General features: G+C 44.8%; 1 long non-coding RNA gene across 1 annotated transcript; it reads right to left on the bottom strand.

The window, feature by feature from the left end:
• Positions 1–5166: 5166 nt before the first annotated feature.
• LOC129458320 (uncharacterized) lies at positions 5167–18187 on the bottom strand. The gene is made up of 4 exons (XR_008649566.2): positions 18060–18187; positions 12780–12866; positions 7379–7500; positions 5167–6859 (listed from the first exon to the last, which is right to left on the bottom strand). It is a non-coding gene; the product is annotated as an uncharacterized lncRNA (long non-coding RNA).
• Between the last annotated feature and the right edge of the window lie 3245 nt (positions 18188–21432).

Raw genomic sequence — 21432 nt, 5'->3', positions numbered from 1 at the left:
GCCAATCAGAGGTCACTCCTTCCCACCTCAGCCTAGACCCAGCCCCTCAGCCAACCAGCAACCCCCACGTAACGTCCCTAGGCATAAAAGACGGAGGCTGCAGCGCCCTCTTTCTCTTTCTTCTTCTGCTTCGGCTCTCCCTCAGACTCCTCCAATAAAGATCTCTTGACTGCAACCGGTGTGGCGTGGTCTGAGTCTGAGCCTACAGAGTCACCCTTTCAACCACCATTTAAAAAGATAAAACCATAAGCTTGCAGGTCTCCTAAGGGAAATTTCCCATGCCAGCCTGACCTGGCCAGTAGTGTGACGAGGGAGATGTGGGTGAAAGGACAGAGGTGGGCAGACACCACCACAGCATTGTGCTAAGCCCCTGTGCCATCCCTTCGGAGCAGTGAAGAGAAAGAGCCCTCTACTGGCAGGAGCATCTTCTGGGCTCCCCAGTCTTCTCACCTCCCACAGCAGGAAAGGCAGTGAGGTGCGCACGCCCATCTCCAGGGACAACCACAGAAAGAGCAGTGAGTTAGGAGAAATTTATCTCACATGGCCACACAATGGAGCATATACCTTAATTGTCATAGCAGCTGTTATTCATTCATTGTTTCTCTTATTCATAGTTTTTGGGGTTTTTTTTGTCACCACAGTTACAGTGGTCTATGTTAAGTACTGAAGGTATCAAGATGAAAAAAAGCTCAGTTCCTAATTTTAATTCAAAGCAAGAAAAACGAAGTGTAGGGGCTGAGTGCTCAGGGTCATAAACTATAATGGATGGAGTCTTTCACCTGAAGGCAGGCTTTCCCATCGCCCCCACAGGGCCGCAGGTGTTTGCGGCCTCTTCTAACTCTGGAGCTCTCCTCTGCCAGGTGTCTAGCACCTCCGTGATGACCTGCTGACTTAAGACTCCTTTAGATCATTCTCACAATGAACCATGGCACCCTAACCAGTGGGCAGAATAAAAACCTCAGGTCAAGGTGGTAAAAGAAGTCTGGAAAGGACTGAACATGTGGAAGTTTGCAGTGGGAGGTGGTTATTACTGACCCCCCTCCCCTCCTCAGGGTTCTAGGTTAAAAGAGAAAGGCCAGACAGCCCAAGGGTATGAAACACAGTGAAATAAACAAACCAAAACAGACACGAGTGTTAAGCAGAACTAAGTAAAATCTACGATTGCGCTATGTACCCATAGTTTTCTTGCTAGACAGAATATTACTTGACCTAAGAAATATGCAGCCTGTAAATTTTTTGTCTATAGTATATTCTTGTGGTGATGTCCTCTTTTAGCATCTGATCAGCAATGTTCTTATTTGAAAGCTGTAGAGACTACCTGTGGGCTTGTCATTTGCCATCAATTCCCCACCTTTCCCTTGCTCTGCTATGTCTTGCAGGGATGATGAGGCCCTCTTGCCAGCTGGCCTCTGGGTAGTTCTGCCAATGGTGCACTGGTGGCAGCCTGGGGAAAGACGGGGAGGAAGGTCAGAGTAGTTATTTCTTCCTTGCTTTGCCTCAGGCCATGCCTCTGACTGCATTGCATCAGGTAATCTCCATCTCCACTAGACAAGGCATGATTGAAGCTCACATTGGTTAGCTTCAGCCTCCTCCTCCCACTGTGACTCCAGTCTTATGTAATTAACAACATTCTGCAACTGTTCATCTTTGGGTTTCTTCACCATTCTTTGGCTTTTCGGCTTCCCCATCATCCACCAATCCAATTCCTGATATCCAATTCTCTCCATTGAAAAACCTACAGGGGTTTATGTTTTCCTAAGGGAAACTTAATACATTCTGACTTGTTTAGTAGCAAAGTATTAACTAGAAGGACGTTGGGTCATTTACAGAACTGCCAGGAAGCAGACGGGCTATGCAGCCAGGCACAGAGCAAAGTTCATTCCATGGAAACGACAGCAAGGACTCCTCCGCAGCCACTGCTGGACTCCAGAATGTGATGACCACCATGAGAACTCCACCGGCTGTGACGCTGAGCCTACCTCTGCTGCCCTTGGACACTCACTCCCAAATAAAGTTCAGATTGCTCTCTCTGATTATCTAACTGGTTAAGTCCACATGATTTTCCCTACCCTAGCTTCAGAAGACTGGAAAATTGAGTTTCTGATCTTTGTTAACAGAGTCCAGATCCACATTTCAGTGAGACTTGTAGGGTCAAGAATTCTCTAAATATCAGAAGGAGATCAGATGCAGAAGAGCCAAGAGAAATAAATAAATATTTGTCCCAGGAATAAGACCAGGAGTTAGAGGCTGAGTTTCAGCCCTAGGGTCAGCATGTGAAGAAGAGAATCTCTCTAAGATCACTGTGTTAAAGGCAATAGAAAGACTAGAACTCTGGGTGGGAGCTTTTGGCCTGTGAGTATAATCACAGGCCTTCTCAGTACCCTTCAAATTGATAATGGGCAACCAGTATTTACCACTATAGGATAGCACAGCTTCCTACCCAGGACTGAATGTCTACCTCGCTAGGAGTATTTACCAGATTTGGGGATCAGTCCTGACCCTAGCCAGAGAGAACTTAAGGAATCCCTGGCTTCTGAATCCACTCTGAGGATCCACATTGATTCCTAAGACATTTCTTATTTCTGGGAACTAGATTCCTACCTTGTACCTCTGACCCAGCTCCAGGGCTCCTGCCCTTCTTCCTGGAACCCTGCTGATTCTTAAGAACAAAGGTATGAATTAACATCCCCATTCAATCCCTCTGAAGTGTGGGTCTTGCGTCAGCCGAGCAGTTTTTGTGGTAAGGTCCTCTTTGTCTACCTCCAGATTTGATCTTCCTGTAGTCGCCCCTTCCTGAGCACAGCCAACCTGAAGTTCCTCCTGTTACCTGTTCTTAGAGGCAACTTGACATAATAGCAAAAGGATGTATTTCCTTTACATCCTGGAAAGTCAGTCAGACCTGGGTTTGAATCCCAGCTCTAACACTTACTGCTTGTATGAGCTTGGTGGGCTTCTGTACTTACTGTTTCTCTTGTGGTTCTCAAACCTTAGTATGTAAGTGTCTAAGTATCTGCTGTCCTGTTGTATTTGTTGAAAAGGCAGATTCCTAGTTTCCATCTCTTAGAGATTCCATTCATTAGGTCCAAGGTGATTGAGATGCAGGTGGTTTACAGACCACACTTTGAGAATCACTGCCCCACCAGGTTTCCAAGTCCTGTTCATTCTCAATATGGTTCTGTCATTCATTCAGTCAGCACTTCCCAGGGTTCAGGTGGGCAGGGGATGTGAGTAAGTACAACCACATCCTCTTATGTTCCAGCTGGAGGTTCCCCTTAACCCAGACCTCCTGTATTAGAATCTCGGGATAAAAATGGAGCTGATGTATGCAATTCACCAAAGTTCCACACGTATCTGTTATACAAACTTCTGGTTCAAAAGCCCTGTATTACTGCTTCAGTACCAGACTTGACTCCAGTCCCCTTCCTGCCATAATTTCCCACCTCCCCATCCTGTGTTCCACTCATACCCTTAGCTTCCCTGCAGCCTTACTTAAGAATAGGGCATCTGCTCTTCATAGACGCCCCTTCAATGAGAGTTCCCTCTCAACAAAGCTAAGTCTTTTTTTATTCTCCAAGATTTTATCTGTATCCATTTGGCAGGAGAGTAGATTCTATTATGATCATTACCCATATGGACAAGCAGCCAAGATTTAATATCTGTTGGTCAATAACTGCTTTCCTAACTAATAGCTCTTGATGACCATCTAGAGGGGAGTATGACCTTCTTATCCTCCTGGTCCCGTTTGCTGGCACTCGCATATCCTACAAAAACTGGGGACCTTGATGCCCACATACATAAGGACCCCCCTTCTCCCAAGGGAGCACACAGCACTTATAACCAGAGTGGGGAAATGGAAGACTGACCTCTCCGTCCTCAAAGCCCAACCGATGTTTCACCTCCTCCATGAAGCTGTTCCTGATTCCAGTGCCCTGTGCTACTTTCCCTTCTCAGATTTTCTACCGCATGCCATATTACACAGCTTAGCACTGGACTGTGTCCTACTTTGGAATGCTGTTTTTTATTTTTTGCTTGTACTTCTTGCTTATCTAGGAATATTGCAGACTCTCTTAGAACTAAATCTTGATTTTAGACTTTCCTTGAAGAATCATGGAGGCAGAAAGAGGAACAGATCAAGGATCTGCTCAAGGATGTCACATTGGAGTGGGAGAGGGGGCTGAGGACATTGACCTGCCTGTGGAGGCAGAGTCTTCAGGCATCTCCCTCCAGGGTGAAGCTGAGGTACACTATTAAAGGCTGTCATCACTTCCAACATGACTCAGGTCACAGTTGCTGGAGGAAGACCCACTGGTAGGAGAAAGGAAGGGCAAAGGACAGAGCACAAAGAATCCAGGTAGCTGTTGGTAAATACCAACAAGCAGTCACAATCCAAGGAACGTCCACTATCAGTTAGACCCAAAGTAATGGACTAGGGCATAATCCACCAGCTTTGTGGATCCAGTAAGAGTCAGGATAGGAGTCCCAAGGCACCAGAATGGAATTTTCGTTAGGTAACCAGCATTAGAGAGACTGAGCTCATGGACATGAAAATCATCAAAATTACAGAGTGGAGCCTTTGAGACAGACACAAAAGAACTGTCTCGGAGGCTGACTCCGCTCAAATCCTCGGCAGCTGCTCTGGTCCTCCTGCTCCACCCCACTCCACCCCACCACCCCAGGGGATTTCTCCAGCCTTCAGAATTGACTCCCTCTCTCTCCTGTGCTGAGCTTTGTGACAGCTTCTTCCCTTTGTATCTGATCCCAGCTATCTGCCTGCCTAGTTCTGTAAACTGGGAAACTTCAACTATTTTATGGTTCCCAATATTTCAAGACTCCAACTTTGCTCCTCTTTCACTCAAGTTTGCGGTGGCAGAGGCTGTAGAAGTGAAGTCTGGCTGGCCCTTTCTAACCCCACAGTGCCCAGAATCATGCTAAGTATATACATGGTGGCCATCCATTCCGATACATCAAATAAACACAGCTCACTTAAGCAAGTGCACACCAGAAGGGTGTCAAGAAACGCTGGGGATGGTGAGCCTTCTTCAGAATTCATCTAGATGTCCCCATTATCCTCTCTGTAACTTCTTACGTTCCTCTTCTCTTAAGATCAAAGAGACCTGGGCTCAAATCTGCCATTTACTAAACTGGTACCTTGGGTAAGTTGTTTTTTTTTTTTTTTTTTTTGAGTCAGAGTCTGGCTCTGTCCCCCAGGCTGGAGTGCAGTGGCACCATCTCGGCTCACTGCAAGCTCCACCTCCCGGGTTCACGCCATTCTCCTGCCTCAGCCTCCCGAGTAGCTGGGACTACAGGCGCCCACCACCACGCCCTGCTAATTTTTTTGTATTTTTAGTAGAGACAGGGTTTCACTGTGTTGGCCAGAATGGTCTCGAACTCCTGACCTCGTGATCCGCCCACCTCGGCCTCCCAAAGTGCTAGGATTACAGGCTTGAGCCACCGCGCCCGGCCTTGGGTAAATTATTATCTTTAGAAAATGGAGATAGCAGAGCCTATGAATAAGCAGCCTCTGTCCCCAATCTCTGGGGGTGCACTGGCTAGCCTGCCACTCCCCTACCTAACACATCAAATGGTAGGATCCGAGAAGTGGTGCTCAGTGCTAATTGACTTGACCACCACTTGACTAAGGCTAAAGATATCAAGAGGCAAGCACTCATTTATAGCAAGTGGGAGAAACATCAGTACATTTTTTCTGGGCACTGGGGATGGCATAGTTCAGTGTTTGTGAGAAGGGCTGGTAGTTTGTTTGCAAGGCTAGGCACAAACTCTCTTGAAAGACAAATCACCATATAAATGCTTTAGCATCAGGGCAGCATTAGGGCATGAGTCATGCTCAAAAGATGGATGAAAATGAGGGACAGGGACACCAAGGAGGCAGGATTATGAAGGAGCAAGGACTCTTTTGCTCAGGCCCCCTCCCCTAGACTCTGTGTCAAGGTTTCAGTATGTTTTTAATCACTTTACTATTACTTATAAAAACCAATAGCAGGTGCCTGATGGAAGAAGAAAATAATGATTCAAGCATAAGAGTCATTTTCCAATTGATTTCCTTTCTCTTCATTTCCTTTTGACCTCAGTAGGGAAGGCATAGCCTCACTATTCAAAGAAACCATAACTCAGTCCTCACTCATGGACTTTGTTTAAGAAAGTGCTTAATATTTTTCTTCTTATGTCCAAGGGAACTGCATTTTAGGTGTTTAATCATCTTTACAGCCCCCAAATATCTGGGATTTATGGAAAGCATTTAAACTCAGTTGAAAAAAATAAAAACAGGGTGTCCTAAATTCAGGGTAAATTTTTACTCTTGTTATGGGTGTTAATTTATGATTCAACAATGATTTCAAGGCTTTACCTCAAATCCTCTGAGGCTTGTATTTTCTTATTATTCAACCTGGTTTTATTCTCAGTGTCAAATGAATCACACATTCAATCAGACAGAGCACAATGTTCCCCCAAAACACATAATTCAGAGTCTTAGCCTATGGAATTATGAACCCCCTGGGAGGAAGATCAAGGGAGTCCTTGTGGTCTTTCATTCCCCCTAGTGATGAAAATGACTTATCCTTCAAAAGACTGATTTTTGAGGGGCCAATCCTCCTGGGAGCTAGGTCTTGATGCCAGAGTGTCTCAGCTGTCCTGAGTACAGAATACAGTTCCTGGCCACTGCAATACCATAAGGAGTATTGGGAAAGTCTAAAGTCAAGATTTTATTCCAAAGGAATGAAGTAGTTTTGAGAAGAGTTGATCTAGTCTCACCAAAGTGGCCTTAAGTGGATCCTCCACTCATGCTTCGGAGGGGGAAGGAGCTGAGACTTGGGGCCTCAACTTTAGTAGTCACATCTTCTCACTATTAGGTAAGAGACAGGAAGAGTGATTAGAACCAGTCAGGGAGTGGGGGACTCATGGCAGATTTTGGATTGCAGGGAAAAAATCCCTATTACATTCCATCCAAACATCCTTGCTCCTGCCCAGGGCTGCAGGCACTCTAGAAAACATCTCTGCAGCCACCATCTCAGGGTAGAGCCCAGGCCCCATGGCTTATCCTGGCTTTGAACCTCTGGCTTTCCTGAATGCTGTCCCTCACTTAGATTCTCCCTTTCTGACTAGCCTCTCCAAACTGAAGCCTGGTTTCCATAGCCTGCCTGGATTTGGAGTGCAACTGCTCACCTACATGACTTTCTCAGTCCCATATTCCTCACCTGTAGGTGGGTAATGGCCTTACCTTCACACTCTACCCAGGTCCTCAGAATGCCCACGTCCCCACTTTCATACAAGGGATATTAGACAGCCTGTGACTAACATTTGCTGAGGGAGAATACAGTGTGGCCCAGGCACTCCCGTGTGCCACACTTCCTGTGTCTCTTACCTTCAATCCAGCATGTGCCCACGGAAGCCACTCTGGTCTGTTCTCCCAAAGGTGAACTGCGCTCTGGCTGTCTTCCTCCACCTTTCTCCATCAGCAATGGCATTCACATGTCCTACAAGGGCCTAGTAGGTCAGAGATATATTGATTTCTGATCAGCCAAAAACAGCAGTAACTTTTCAAAAGCATATTTAAGGGAGAATATCTTAACAAAGAAATGAGACATGGAATTATAGAACTTCAACTAGCTGGATGGAGGAATGATTTGGGAGAAAAACATTCAGTGGTATTGCTCAAATCATATTATATAGAATAAAAAGACACTGGAAGAAAGAAATAAACTACTATTTATTTAGTACCTATTATCTGCAAGACCCTATGATGCATTTTTCCTCATACATTACTTAATTTTATCCTATAAACAGTTTACCAAAATACTATCTTACTTTTACAAAACAGAACTGAAATGTAAAGAGATTAAGAAAATTGGCCGGGCACGGTGGCTCACGCCTGTAATCCCAGCACTTTGGGAGGCCGAGGCGGGCGGATCACGAGGTCAGGAGATCGAGACCATCCTGGCTAACATGGCGAAACCCCGTCTCTACTAAAAATACAAAAAAAAATTAGCCGGGCGTGTTGGCGGGTGCCTGTAGTCCCAGCTACTCAGGAGGCTGAGGCAGGAGAATGGCGTGAACTCGAGAGGCAGAGCTTGCAGTGAGACGAGATCGCGCCACTGCACTCCAGGCTGGGTGACAGAGCGAGACTCCGTCTCAAAAAAAAAAAAAAAAAAAAGAGATTAAGAAAATTAACTCATGATACTCAGAAATTGCAGAACTGGGGTTCAAACCCAGGCCTATATTTTCTCTTAAATTTGGGAGTTTTCTATTCCAACGCTTTTGTTATAGTAGGCGTTCAGCTTCAGGAAGTCACTTGAATTTGATGCTGACATTCTTTTCTGAGCAGGAGCTGGCAGTGGTAGACATGGGACACTGTCCTCCATCCCAACTCTCTCCTCCAGCCCTGATGCCACTTGCCACCCCAGCGAAAGATACAGGTTGAGCTGCCCACACTTGTTCTTGCCCCAGGCCCACTAGAGGGCAGACTACCTGACACACTGGCCCCTTGTCACCTTGGAACAAGGCCTTTCCCACTTATAGAGACCCTAGAACTCTCAGGAACCCCATATTGCTCTTCACTCTGCAGAGCTGTTCTTCAGAGGCAAGGTTGCTGAAGAGAAGGATCTGGATCTGGGCCCCTAATGAAACTCCCCACTAGACTACTGCTTCAGCTTAACCAAACTGGAAATTTGAGCCAATTCTTCTTCATTCTGCTACCCATCTAAGAAAGCAACTTGCAGAGGTCAAGGACAGCAGAGAGTCTTCTTAGCTTCCAATCGTTCTGCTTCTTACTATGAACATGATCCATTCAAGTGCAAGAAACCTGTAAGTTCAGGGCTAAGCTGCCATTGAAATGCTTGAGTGCTTAAGAAGCAGGAAAGAAAATGCATGATGCTTTTAAGAAACCACTATTAGCAAAACAATCTCAAATAAGCCCAGAAAGTCCTGATAGAGCTGGATGACTCCTACCCAGCCTCAGGGGTCATTCATTTACCAATTTATGATTCAGAGACTATCACTGCTGGCTCAGCCTCTCTCCTATCCCAATCATTGTCCACCTACCAAACTGACCTGTTAGTGGTAGATCTGCCAACAGCCACTCATAGAGCACCAGAAAAAATGCCCTCTTCTCTCCCTCCCACCACCGCTTATCTTCTCCAGAAATAAAGGGTTAATGCAGGAATTCCTAAGACCCACAATACTCATGACTCACACTGTGGTTAACCAAAAGAACCTACCTTCCTCAAGTCCAAGTCATTACTTTTCTGTACCTCTCTGGCCAAGCAGAGAGGCAGGTATGAGTCAGTGGATCTAAAAGGTGAAGCATAAAGCTATTACAAATTAATAAGAAAAAGTCAAGCACATTGTAGGGGAGTGAATTGTGTCCCCTAAAAATATATGTTCAAGTCCTAATGCCCTAGAGCCAATGAATGCAATCTGATTTGGAAGTAGGGTCTTTGCAGATGCAGTCAAGTTAAGATGAAATACTGCATTAGAGTATGCCCTAAATCCAATAATTGGTGCCCTTACAAGAAGATGAAGATTTAGAGACACACAGATAAGCATGGAGAGAAGACAGTCATTTGAAGGAGACAGAAATTGAGTAATGCAGCTGTAAGCCGAGGAATGCCAAAGAATGCCAGCAACCTCCAGAAGCTAGAAAGAGGCAAGTAAGAATTCTTTCTTAAGAGTCTTCAGAGGGAACCTAGCCCTACCAACACCTTGATTTCAAATATGTAGCCTCTAGAACTATGAAAGAATAGATTTCTGTTGCTTTAAGCCACCAAGTTTGTAGTAATTTGTTATGGCAGCCCTAGGAAACTAATATATGCACCATGGGGGGTAAAATAGCAGAATGGTATGTAAAAGCAAATCATGAAAGAAGAAATGTAAATGACAATAAAAAATGTAAACCATTTTCAGCCTCAGTGGAAATAAAAGAAATATGACTTAAAACAATGATATAGGCCGGGCGCGGTGGCTCACGCCTGTAATCCCAGCACTTTGGGAGGCCAAGGCGGGTGGATCACGAGGTCAGGAGATCGAGACCACGGTGAAACCCCTTCTCTACTAAAAATACAAAAAATTAGCCAGGCGCGGTGGCGGGTGCCTGTAGTCCCAGCTACTCCGGAGGCTGAGGCAGGAGAATGGCGTGAACCCAAGAGGCGGAGCTTGCAGTGAGCCGAGATTGCACCACTGCACTCCAGCCTGGGCGACAGAGCGAGACTCCATCTCAAAAAAAAAAAACAAAAAAAAAAAAACAAAAAAAAAACAATGATATGCCCTTTTTACTTTTCAGATGGCTAAGATTAAAAAGAATTATAATGCCTGGTGTCAGCATGGGGGTGGGAAATGGACATCTATTCACTGCTTTTGGGAATAGGCGAGAACAACTAATTCTAGAGAATAATACGGTAATGTATATCAAAAGCTGTAAAATCATTATATTCTAGGAAATAGTAAGGTAAGGTGCAAAGATCTATGCATAATACTATTTCCATCAAATCATTACTTATAGCAAACTTGGAAAGAAATTTAAAGTTCAAACAATAAGAACTGTTAAATAATTTATGTTATGTTCACACAATAAAATTACTATGAAGCCATTAAAAATGATGATATCGATTCATATTTATCGACAAGAAGAGATGTTCAAATATATTGCCAAGTGAGAAAAATAGCCTAATCTAATCCTCTGTGTGTGTATGCATGCCTGTGTGTGTATGCATGCCTGTGTGTGTATGCATGCCTGTGTGTGTGTGTGCGTGTGTGTGTGTGTGTGTGCGTGTGTGTGTGTGTGTGTGTGTAGTGAGAGAGTGAGAACTAAGGATGGGTACCGTGTTACTGGCTGCTAACATTATGAATTATTTGTGTTTTCAATTCTTTAATTTTTCTAAAGTGAAAATCAATACTTTAAAAAATTAGTACATGTTTCAAATGAAGGAGATGGATTGGAGAACTTCTGCTGCTGAGCTACATCCCTACAATGTGTCCAGAACAAAGGGTACTAGGGCGGCCTGCCCACACCCCTTTGTCCAGCACAGGAAGCCAATTGTTCAGAGCAGGCCAAAGGTCCACAATGGGCCAAGGACAAACAAACATTTCCCTCGTCTTTTCTTACCTCAACTTGACTCTGCTCTGCACCCTTGAGCACAGCCTCCCAGACCTCCCTGTCTCACCTCCAAATCAACCAGCTCTTCCTTCAGCTCCCATTTTGAAGGTTTTCTACCCCCTCTTTACTACCTACCCCTCACTTTTGACCCAGGCCTAGTAATAAAATCATGCTTTTCTTGCCACTTTCACTTGGTAGCCCTGCTACCTGTAGAAATGTCCACTTTCCTCACTACAGCATGAGCTCCATGAAGTCATGGGGAACTGGTCCACCTGCACCGCCAGGGCCCAGGGCTGTGCCTGACCCACTTGTGTTTATTGGATCGAAGTGAATCATGCAATTGCTAGAACCCAAATGGACCTGGAAATCAACAACAATCAACTTTCTCATTTTACAGACAAGGGAGTGAAAGACTCAGAAAACCAAAATGACTGGCCAGTGGCCAAATCAGATGAGAGGCCAGACCCCCTGACTCCTAGACAGCATTTCTCCTACTGCGTCACACTGACTCTCTAAAGAAGCAATGGTCCCTTAGGCCTGGGCCACAGGATCCCTCTGGACTTCAGGAGGAAACTGAGTGGCTCCCTTAGAGCCTTCAGCAAGTTTGATGATCCCTTCCCCAGATTCCTCCCACATTCTCTTTCCTGTATTCCTACCCTCAGGCATTTCCAACTGGGGGAGCTTCTGGATCAGCTGCCTTTCTCTGACACCCTGCCCTGCTCTTTGCCAGCCGTCCTTTCCCTGGCCGCCCTCCCAGCCCGGACCCGCTTCATCGGTCCCTCTCTGATGTCCTTGTACCTTCTGACTCCATTTCTTATCACCCCTCCACCACCCTGCACCCCAGTCTCAACCCCAAGTCCACTCCTGGGCCCAGCCTCCTGGGTCCAGTCACGGAGAAAAAGTGAACTGTTGCTCCCCTCAGGCCTCACATTCTCCTTTCCAAGGCCATGTTCACACCTAGGTTCCTCCCTCCCAGGTCTGGTGAGTGCTCAGCCTGCCCCCAGGTGACAGATCAGAGCCTCTCTGCTTCAGCCCAAAGGCAAGTGCTCCTGATCCCCTTTGCTAAATGCTCCATCACCCACATGTGGAGAATCCCTTCTCACAGTTCCCTGCCCTTCCCCCATCGTGGTAAGGCAGACCACAGCCAGCTCAATCTCCTCCCAAAGGAAGGGCCAGCACCACTGCCCCATGGGGCCCTAAGGTTCAGGGGCTGGGGACTGGCTTGCTTGCTTTTTCTTTCTTTCTCTTTCTTTCCATCTGTCTTCCCTTCTCTCTCTCTCTCTTTCCTTATCTCTTTCCTTCTTTCTCTCTTTCCTTCTTTCCCTCTTTCTCTCTTTCTTTCTTTCTACAGGGTCTTGCTCTGTCACCCAGGCTGGAGAACAGTGGTGCAACCTTCACTTATGGCGGCCTCGACCTCCTGGGCTCAAGCAGTCCTCCCACCTCAGCTTCCTGAGTAGTTGGGGCTACAGGCACGCACCACCACACCTGGCTAATTTTTTTTTTTTTTTTTGTAGAGACAAGGTTTCACCCAGGCTGGTCTCCAACTCCTGGGCTCAAGCGACCCACTCACCTCAGCCTCCCAAAGTGCTGGGATTAGAGGCATGAGCCACTGTGCCTGGCCAAATGCTCACTTTTATCTGCTGGGAAATGAGCACTTAATTTCTCAGAAGCTTACCAGGGCTCTTAGGGGACAATAAAGACTCTCTGTTGCCACTTACTCCATCCAGCTCAATTTTAGCCTGTGGGCCTGTGGTGGCTACCCCTGGGAGAAAAAAGAAGAGAAAAGTGGTTGAGAGATAACTCAGGAGCAGGACCAAAAGCAAAAGATAAGAATTATATAAACAAGGGCATTGGGTTCTCCAGCTGAGCGCCACAGAAACCAAGTTCCTTGGGGTCACGGTGAGGTGGTGAGTGGGAGGCTGAGCTGGTAGGGCTGAAAGCCCTCCCCTCACTTCACCTAAAGGAACTCCACACTTAGATCATTTACATATTTTGAATACTTTCAGATTGTATTTGAAAAACGGACACCGTTGTTAAAATCAAGGTTTAAAAAACACTAAACTAGGGTAACTCAAGGAAGATCCCATCTGAGGACTAAGGCAACAGTCCAGTTTGCACGACGGCAACATGTATTCATTCATCCACTAAACAAATACTCTGAGACACTACTATGCACCAGGCAATGAATCAAGGTCAGGCTAACCTGGCTTACTGCAGAGACAGAAATATCTGACACTTCAGGTTAGGACTGGTTCTGAGGATTGGGAGTCTGCCTTGGCTTATGTTCCAGGTATCTAACAAGCCATCCCAAATACAGGGCTGGAAACAACAAGCATTTATTTTGTTCACAAACGTGCAACGTGAGCAGGGTTTGGTGGGGACAGCTTGTTTTGCCCCATGCAGAGAATCATCAGAAGGCTTGCTCATGTATCTGGCAGTTGATGCTGGCTTCTGGCTGGGGCCTCAGCTGGAGCTGTCAGCTGAAACATCTAACATGGCTGTCCATGTACTTGTCTGCCTCCCCACAGGCAGTGGCTGGGTTCCAACAGTGAGCATCCCAGAAGAGAGAAGTGGCAGCTGCCAGTTTCTTAAGGCCCAGGGCTGGATACTGGCACATTGCTCCTTCCCCTGTATTCTAATAGTGAAGTAGTCACAGAGCACAGATTCAAGGAAAGGGGGCAGAGACCCCATCTCTTGGTGAGAACAGAGTCAAAGACTTTTGGGGTCCTGTCTTAAAATTGCCACAGCCTCGGGCGCCTGTAATCCCAGCTACTTGGGAGGCTGAGGCAGAGAATAGCTTGAACCCAGGAGGCAGAGGTTGCAGTGAGCCAACATCACGCCACTGCACTCTAGCCTAGGCAACAGAGCAAGACTCCATCTCAAAAAAAAAAAAAAAAATTGCCACAGCCTGCAAGTTGGGAAGAAATGGCTCCAGCTATGGGGAGGGCTGTAAACCTGGCTAACTTGTATTCTTCGTCCAGAAAGTACAATACTTAAAAGCATGGGTTACAGTAACACTCACCTCTGGACACTCGTACTGCCCTATGGGGCAACATGAAATTTGCTTATGCCCTCTGCTTATAGGAGCTTTTAATCAACTCCATGTTGTCTACCTTACCCGGTTCCTTTCCTTCCAGAAAGTACAATAGTTAAAAGCATGGGTTATAGTAACACTCACCTCTGGACACTCGTACTCTCCTATGGGGCAACATGAAATTTGCTTATGCCCTCTGCTTATGGCAGCTTGTCATCAATTCCATGATGCCTACCGTACCCAGTTCCTGGTCCCAAGAAATACGTAGGCCCCAGACTCGGCACTCTCACTATCTTCCTCCATTCCTTAACTGATTTGACTTCCAGGTCCCCTTGCCAAGCTGGTGAGCATCCCTGGGAAATGTCTGTGCTTGTATACATTTCTTGGAAAATGCCACCCCGCACTCAATGCTCATGTCCCTGAATAGTGCCAGGTACCAGTGGGCATCATTTCCCTTGTCGTGGCTACTCCATCAACTGATATAGGCTGATGTCTTCAGCAGTCTCTTGGTTCAGTTACACATACTGAGCTTGCAAAATCCTAAAGCTTTCTCCCCTGTGGTGCTATTAAACCCCAGCCCTTCATTCATAACAAATTCAATTTCACCATTATTAAGACGATAGCCTGTGCTTAGGCAGTTGACAGTTTGGCACCAAAGAGTGGGATTCCACATTACCTACACAAGGGGAAAGCTGCAGTGCACATTCCAGTTTTCCTCTCTAAGGGCCCTTTAGCTAAAGGATCTTGTTGCCAGAGGTGCAGCAGTGGCACAGGCAGGAAGTGAAATATTACCTGCACAGTAATTTCCATCAAGTGTAAAATATGCAACAGGACCATGAAATAAGATATTCCAATATCAGATTTCACTTCTCCTCCCAAACTAGCCATCCTTCTCCCTCCTAAGAGAGGACACATCCAAGAAAAGATTTGGCTCCTAAACTGACAGGTGGTGGCACGTGGCTAGATTTATTGAGAAACACCTAATTAAGCTCCAGAGTAAACTAGCCATCGAGGTGTTTAATTGGCAGCATGTGACTATTAGGGGCTAATTCAGTTGTTCCCTCGTACTTTAATTAATGTTTGTCATTTGGCTGCTGTATAGCTGGTGCGAGGTTAAGGAAAACAGAAGGGATCTGCCGGCCAGCCCTTAGACCAAGTTACTAGCTGTCCCCGGCACCAAGGAGGGCTGAGCAGATGGGACAGCATGTGGGGCGTGCAGTTCGTTCACTGTCCAAGTCTCAGAAGTTACTTTGAATGTAGCTAATGAACAATTATTGAGCCTCAACTCTGTGCCAGCCGGGCAGGGAGACAGGGTAAGAGAGAGAATCTGGTGAAGCCTAGGTTCAAATCCCACCTCTGCCCCTCCCTGGTTGTATAATCATGTGCCACCAGGCCTTTCTGAACTTCAATTTTCTTATCTGTAGGATGAAACCAAGCAACACCTACCTCATATAGCTATTGTTTTAAAATGGAAATCAGATATGCTCAATCCTGCATTCAAAACTCTTTCATGATTTCCTATCTCAGGGTACAAGCTAAGCTCGTACAGTGATATGTGAGGCATATCACATTTCATAAATTGTCTCCTTCTCCCCTCCCCTCCCTCCCTACCTCTCTACCTTCTTCTCCCATTGCCCTCTCCTCTGTCTCCTCACTCCAGCCACACTGCACTTCTTGCTTTTCCTTGGACCCACAAAGTTCTCATCTGTCCCAGGGCCTTTTCACTTGCTGTTTCCCCTGCCTATAATGTTCTTCTCCCCAAATAGCTACATGGCTCGCACCTTAGTCGTTGCTCAAGTCATCTTGTCAGAGAGGTCTCTTCTGACCTCCCTATTTAAAATCCCAACACTGCCCTCCCCACCAACAAAAAAATTGGCAGTATTCTCTCCCATCCTTGCTTTATTTTCTCCTTTGCATTTATTTAATTCCATCTAATATACAATACTGTTATACTTAATATTAAAATATTTTAATATATTGTGCTTATTTATTGTTTTAGAATGCCTACTCCACCTCTAAATAGAAAGTAAACTCAATGATGGCAGAACATTTTTTGTCTGCTTTGCTCACTGCTGCATTCCTAGTGCCTGGAACAGGGCCTGGTCCAGGGTAGGCACTTGATAAATATTTATTGAATACATGAATACATAAAAAATGAGGAAAAGTATAGAAAAGACACAGCACCGTGCCTGGTGCATGTTGATGCCTGTTAATATTCATTTTCTTCTCCTTTCCATCTTCTTCTCTAAGCACTACAATAAGAGCTAGTCTCTCTGCCTTTAAGGGTTTCAAATCCACCATGAACACAGCTCATCACAAACACCTGCCCTACAGCCTTCCACCCACACCCTGAAACAAGGAGCAGAGGGAAGACAGACAAGAGATCCCTTGTCTGTCCTCTCTGGCAAAACTGAATTGCTGCAATCAGCAAGGCATAGGTTTTATTGCTCCCCTGCAATATGCCTGAGCTTTCTGTCATGTGCTATTGAGGATTCAAGCAAGAATGGCACACATTGTCTGCTGGAGAGAAGCTTGTGGTCTAGGGCTCAGCAAACTTACCTGCAAAGGAGCAAACAGTAAATATTTTTTACTTGGAGGGTCATATGGTCTGTCCCAACTACTCAACTCTGCTGTTGTAGCACGCAAACGGCCACAGAGAACATGTAAGTGAGTGTTTGTGGCTGCATTCCAACAAAATATTTCTGCATACCGAAATCTGAATTGATACAGTTTTCGTGTGTCACAAAATATTCTTCTTTGGATTTTTTTCTACCACTTAAAAATGTAAAAACTATTCTTAGCCCGTGGGCTATATAAACTTAGTCAAGAGACCAGATTTTTGTCCGTGAGCTGTAGTTTGCTAACACTTGGTTTAGACAAGGGGGAGAAAAGGAAAAAATACTGTGGCTTGCAAGTGAGGTTTAAAATATGATGCTACAGATTAAATCAAATAAATGTTTATGGAAAATGGCAGGAACTAGATGGGACTGTGGCTGTGAGGGAAGGCTTTGGGGAAGAGGCGAGACTTAGGCTAAGTGCTGAGACATAGGAAGCAGCAGGCTAAGTGGAGGATAGGAAAGCTTCCCAGGCATGGACAATAATAGTAGTGTAATAATAACAACAGCCTAAGTGTATATGATACGGCAGGCTTGGTTCTTAAGTGTTTTGCAAGCATGGTTTAGCTTAATCCTTGTAGCAACCCTACTAGGAAGTAAATGTTATCCCCCTCTTAAAAAAAAGAGCAGGGCCAAGAGGGTTAATAATTTGCCCATATCTGCACAGTCAGCGGCAGAGTCAGAATCTCAGCCTAGGATGCCTGCCTCCAAAGCCCACCCTCCCTCCTACTATTCCTCCTCCAGCAACCCCTTTGATCTCCGTCCCCTCCCATTTCCTGTGATCAGATGCTGCCATGTCCCTGGTGTGCCTGTATTCATGTAAATAACCATTTCCTAAATACACTCAATGAAAAATCAATTACATAGCAAAGTGGCTGAGGTTTGGATAAACAACCTAATTGTTCCCTCTGGGGCACCAGGCTGAGCAGTCACTGCTGAGAGAAGAAAGAGAGTTAACATTTATTAAGGGCTCCGCCTCAGGCACTGATATGTTTTCTTCCTCCTTGACCACTAGGGTTCTGAGCCCATTGGCCAAGCCCCCTACAGAATCCCAGGGAAGCTGCTGGTCTCATACCACGGGTAATAGGTGAGAATTCTGTGTTCAAAGTACACCACTAACCCAGGTAGACCTGAGATTTTGACCCCCAACAGTGCCTTTCAGTTGCCTTACTCAAAGATAAACTCCTGGCTGCCTTCCTCTGATTGATTTGAGGATAGTCTCTCCAAGAAGGCCACCCTGTTTACACCCTGACTTGCCCCACACAATTCTGTTCCCTTCTACTCAAAATGTTGCAATTAGACATACTTTATTTTGAGTCAGGACACTGTCCCTGGTTGATATGCAAAGATCCCAGGAAGATGTATTCCATCAAACCTTATCAATCATTGACAGCTTGCTGTGAATTAGTTTTCAGGACTTTTCAACCAGACAGGTAATTAAAATTGAGCAATTGGCTAGAGAAGATGGAAAATTCAAGTTTAGGTGGGGCACAGTAGGGGAAGCCTGAAGAACAGCAAAGTGGCCTTTGGCAAGTGAAGTCCTAAAATGAAGGTATGGTACTTCAAAAGCCTGAGTCGGCGTGGGGCTTATTTCCCCATCTTCCCTTCCAGCCACCCCTTCCCCACCTTAGTTATTAAAATCAGTCATTTGTGGTGGGTCAGCTGGTGATGCTCAAAAAAATAAGATCAATGTGACTCCCAAATAATTACAACAGCAGGCAATGAGGCCTGTAGGAAAACAAGAGCACATCTACCAGTTCTGGAGTAAAGCGTTCCAAGGTGTGACCATCCAACCATGGAAGTCATGGGCTAACTGAAAGAACACCAAGCAAGGAGTCAAAAGACAAAGATTCTAATGCTGGTTCTGTCACATGTGTATTTGCTGCATGACACTGCCTAAGTTCCTTCCCCTCTCTGGGCCTTGGTTTACTCATCCATTGACCCAGTTATTCATTCAACTTTGTGCCAGCCTTGTGCTATGCCCTGGGGATGAATATAGTGATTAACAGATACCTTTCCTGTTCATATAAGGTTTTCAATCTAATATGAGAAATAAACATACAAGCAATAATTTCACAGATAATTGCCCTAGAAGATGATGAAGTTGGTCTAGATCAGGGGCCTTCTACTCTGGCTATAGATTAGGATCAACTAGGCGCTTTTAGAAAAAAAATTTAAAAAGATGACTTTCTGGGCATTATCTCTAAAGATGATTATTAGATTTGGTAGGGTTCAGGCATAGATATTTTTCTAATTTCCCCAGTGATTGCGGGGAACCAAGGCTGACAGCCCCTGTGCAACCAGGGTTGAGAGCCACCAAGGTAGACAATATTTAACATTTCCTTCTGCTATAACTTTTTGTCTTTTATATTCTATGAGTAACCTAAGATACATAGGTGAACATGTATGTGTGTTTCTGTATATACGTGTGTGAAAGAATGACAAAAATATACAGAGACACAGAAAAAGACCAACCAAGACCATGTAGCATGTGTGTAGAACAAAACACTGAAGACTAGTGGGAAAGTAACATATTGACATTTTTCAAACTTGGCCCTGAGGGAATGTTCAGTTGGATGTTTATGTAGAGACTATTTGCCTACTCAACATTCTTTCTTCAATTCCTCTTTGCCTATAAAACTCTAAGTTAATTCAGGGCAGCAACGTGCCCAGCTCTAGGTCTATACTTCCTGGCCTCCACAGCAGCTAGAGGTGACCAATGAGAGATGCAAGTAGAAGTCATGGGATGGGGCTTCCAGGAAATCCCCTCAAGGATATACTCACCAAGGGGGAGCATACTAATACCCTTTACCACTTGCTCCAATTTTCTTCCTAGAATAAGGATGTGATGGTCAGCACATCATTAGCCATCTAGGACAATGTAGTGACTTTGGGGATAGAAGTAATAAGCTAAGGTATTACAGCACAGATATAAAAGGACCCTGGGCCTTAGATCATATCTTGAAGTCACAGTCATCTGGACCCCTTACTTCTGTAAGCAAAACACATTTACAACTAATGTAAGTCTACTTTCAAACAACACTATTTGCTTCACAGGTAGTACAGGTACCTTATAGCAAAGTATTCCCAATTTCCTCTCCCATCTCTTATAACATTGCTGCCATTCATTTCACTTATCCATACACTGTAATTACCCAATACATTGTTACTATTATTACTTTGAAAACTTATCTATTTGATCAATTAAGAATGAGAAAAATAAAAATTTTCATTTTACCTTCACTTATCCCTTTTCTGGTGCTTATTCTTTCTCACATAGACCTGAGCTTCTGAAGAACTTCCCCTAACATTTCTAGAGGAGCAAGTTCACTATTCACTGGCAATGAATTCTCTCATTTTTTTTTTTTTTGGTCTGAGGAGGTCTTGATCTGTCCTTCACTTCTGAAGAGCAATTTCACTAGATATAAAAACTTCAGGTTGATGAGTTTTCTTAGATATTTCGCCCCTCTCTCTTTGCTTGCATAGTTTCTGACAAGTCCACTGTAATTCTTATCCTTGTTTTTCTATAAGCAAGGTATTTTCCTCTCTCTGACATCTTTCAAGATTTTTTTCGTTTTTGGTTTTCTGAAGTTTTAATGTGATGCTTAGGTGTGAATTTTTTGGTATTTATCTTGCTTGGTGTTCTCTGAGCTTCCTGGATCTGTGGTTTGATATCTGTCATTAGTTTTAGAAAAATGTTGGCCATTATTACTTCAAATATTTCTTCCGTTCCTTTCTTTCTGTTCTCCTACTGAACAATTAAGCATATACTACACCTTTTGTCCTACCACATCAGTGGTTCTCAAAGTGTGGTCCCTGCACAGCAGCATCATCGCTCTGGAAGTTGTTAGACATGCAAATTATTAGGCCTCACTCCAGCCCAGACCTACTTACTCAAAAGTTTTTGGGTGAGACCCAGCAATGGGTGTTTAATGAAACCCTCAGGTCAACGGTCCCCAACCTTTTTGTCACCAGGGACTAGTTTAATGGAAGACAATTATTCCATGGTGATTCTTTGGCATGCAAAGTTTGAGAACAACCATGTTAAAGCAAGAAAATGAGCACTAAGACATCTGAAAAGGGTGATACAGAGGAAAGGGAAGGACAGCTGCTGGAAACATTTAGTAGCCTTAAAAATGTGCACTTAATTTCTGCCTACATATCAGTAGTACTTCCTATTGGGAATCTTTCATACCTTCAGTGAGACCTAAAGGAAAACATGAGACTAACTCCAAATGAACTGCCAGTCTCCTTTAACTTTGTTTCTATCTAGTGGCCCCCTGAAGTGATATTGTGCAGGATATCACCTTGAGAATTCATTGAAAATGACTCCAGACCTACTGAACCAGAATCTCTAAATCTTGATGTCCATAAAACTGTGTTTTAAACATAATTCCCTGTGTATTCAGACTCAGCCCCAGTCTACGACCTGGCAATTGGGTACCACTGCTAGAGGATTATAACCAGGCCTGTTGGTTGCTCTTCATGAAAGCAACACTGCCCCCATCCCCAAACCAATCCTGATATGTCTTGACCCATATTTAAATAGACTCTGCCTCACCCTTCCTCTTTTCATTTCTCCTTCCTTCAGATGGATCTGGTGGATTTCATACCCTCAAAGATGAGCTCCAGAGCCCCAGAGCTGAGTGCTTGGCCCCATGTCACTCCCCTACTCTTTT

This window comes from Symphalangus syndactylus, chromosome 19 (assembly GCF_028878055.3).
Source record: "Symphalangus syndactylus isolate Jambi chromosome 19, NHGRI_mSymSyn1-v2.1_pri, whole genome shotgun sequence".
Taxonomy (NCBI): Eukaryota; Metazoa; Chordata; class Mammalia; order Primates; family Hylobatidae; genus Symphalangus; species Symphalangus syndactylus.
Note: the sequence above shows the minus strand (reverse complement) of the source record. Positions and strands in the feature narration are given on the sequence as shown.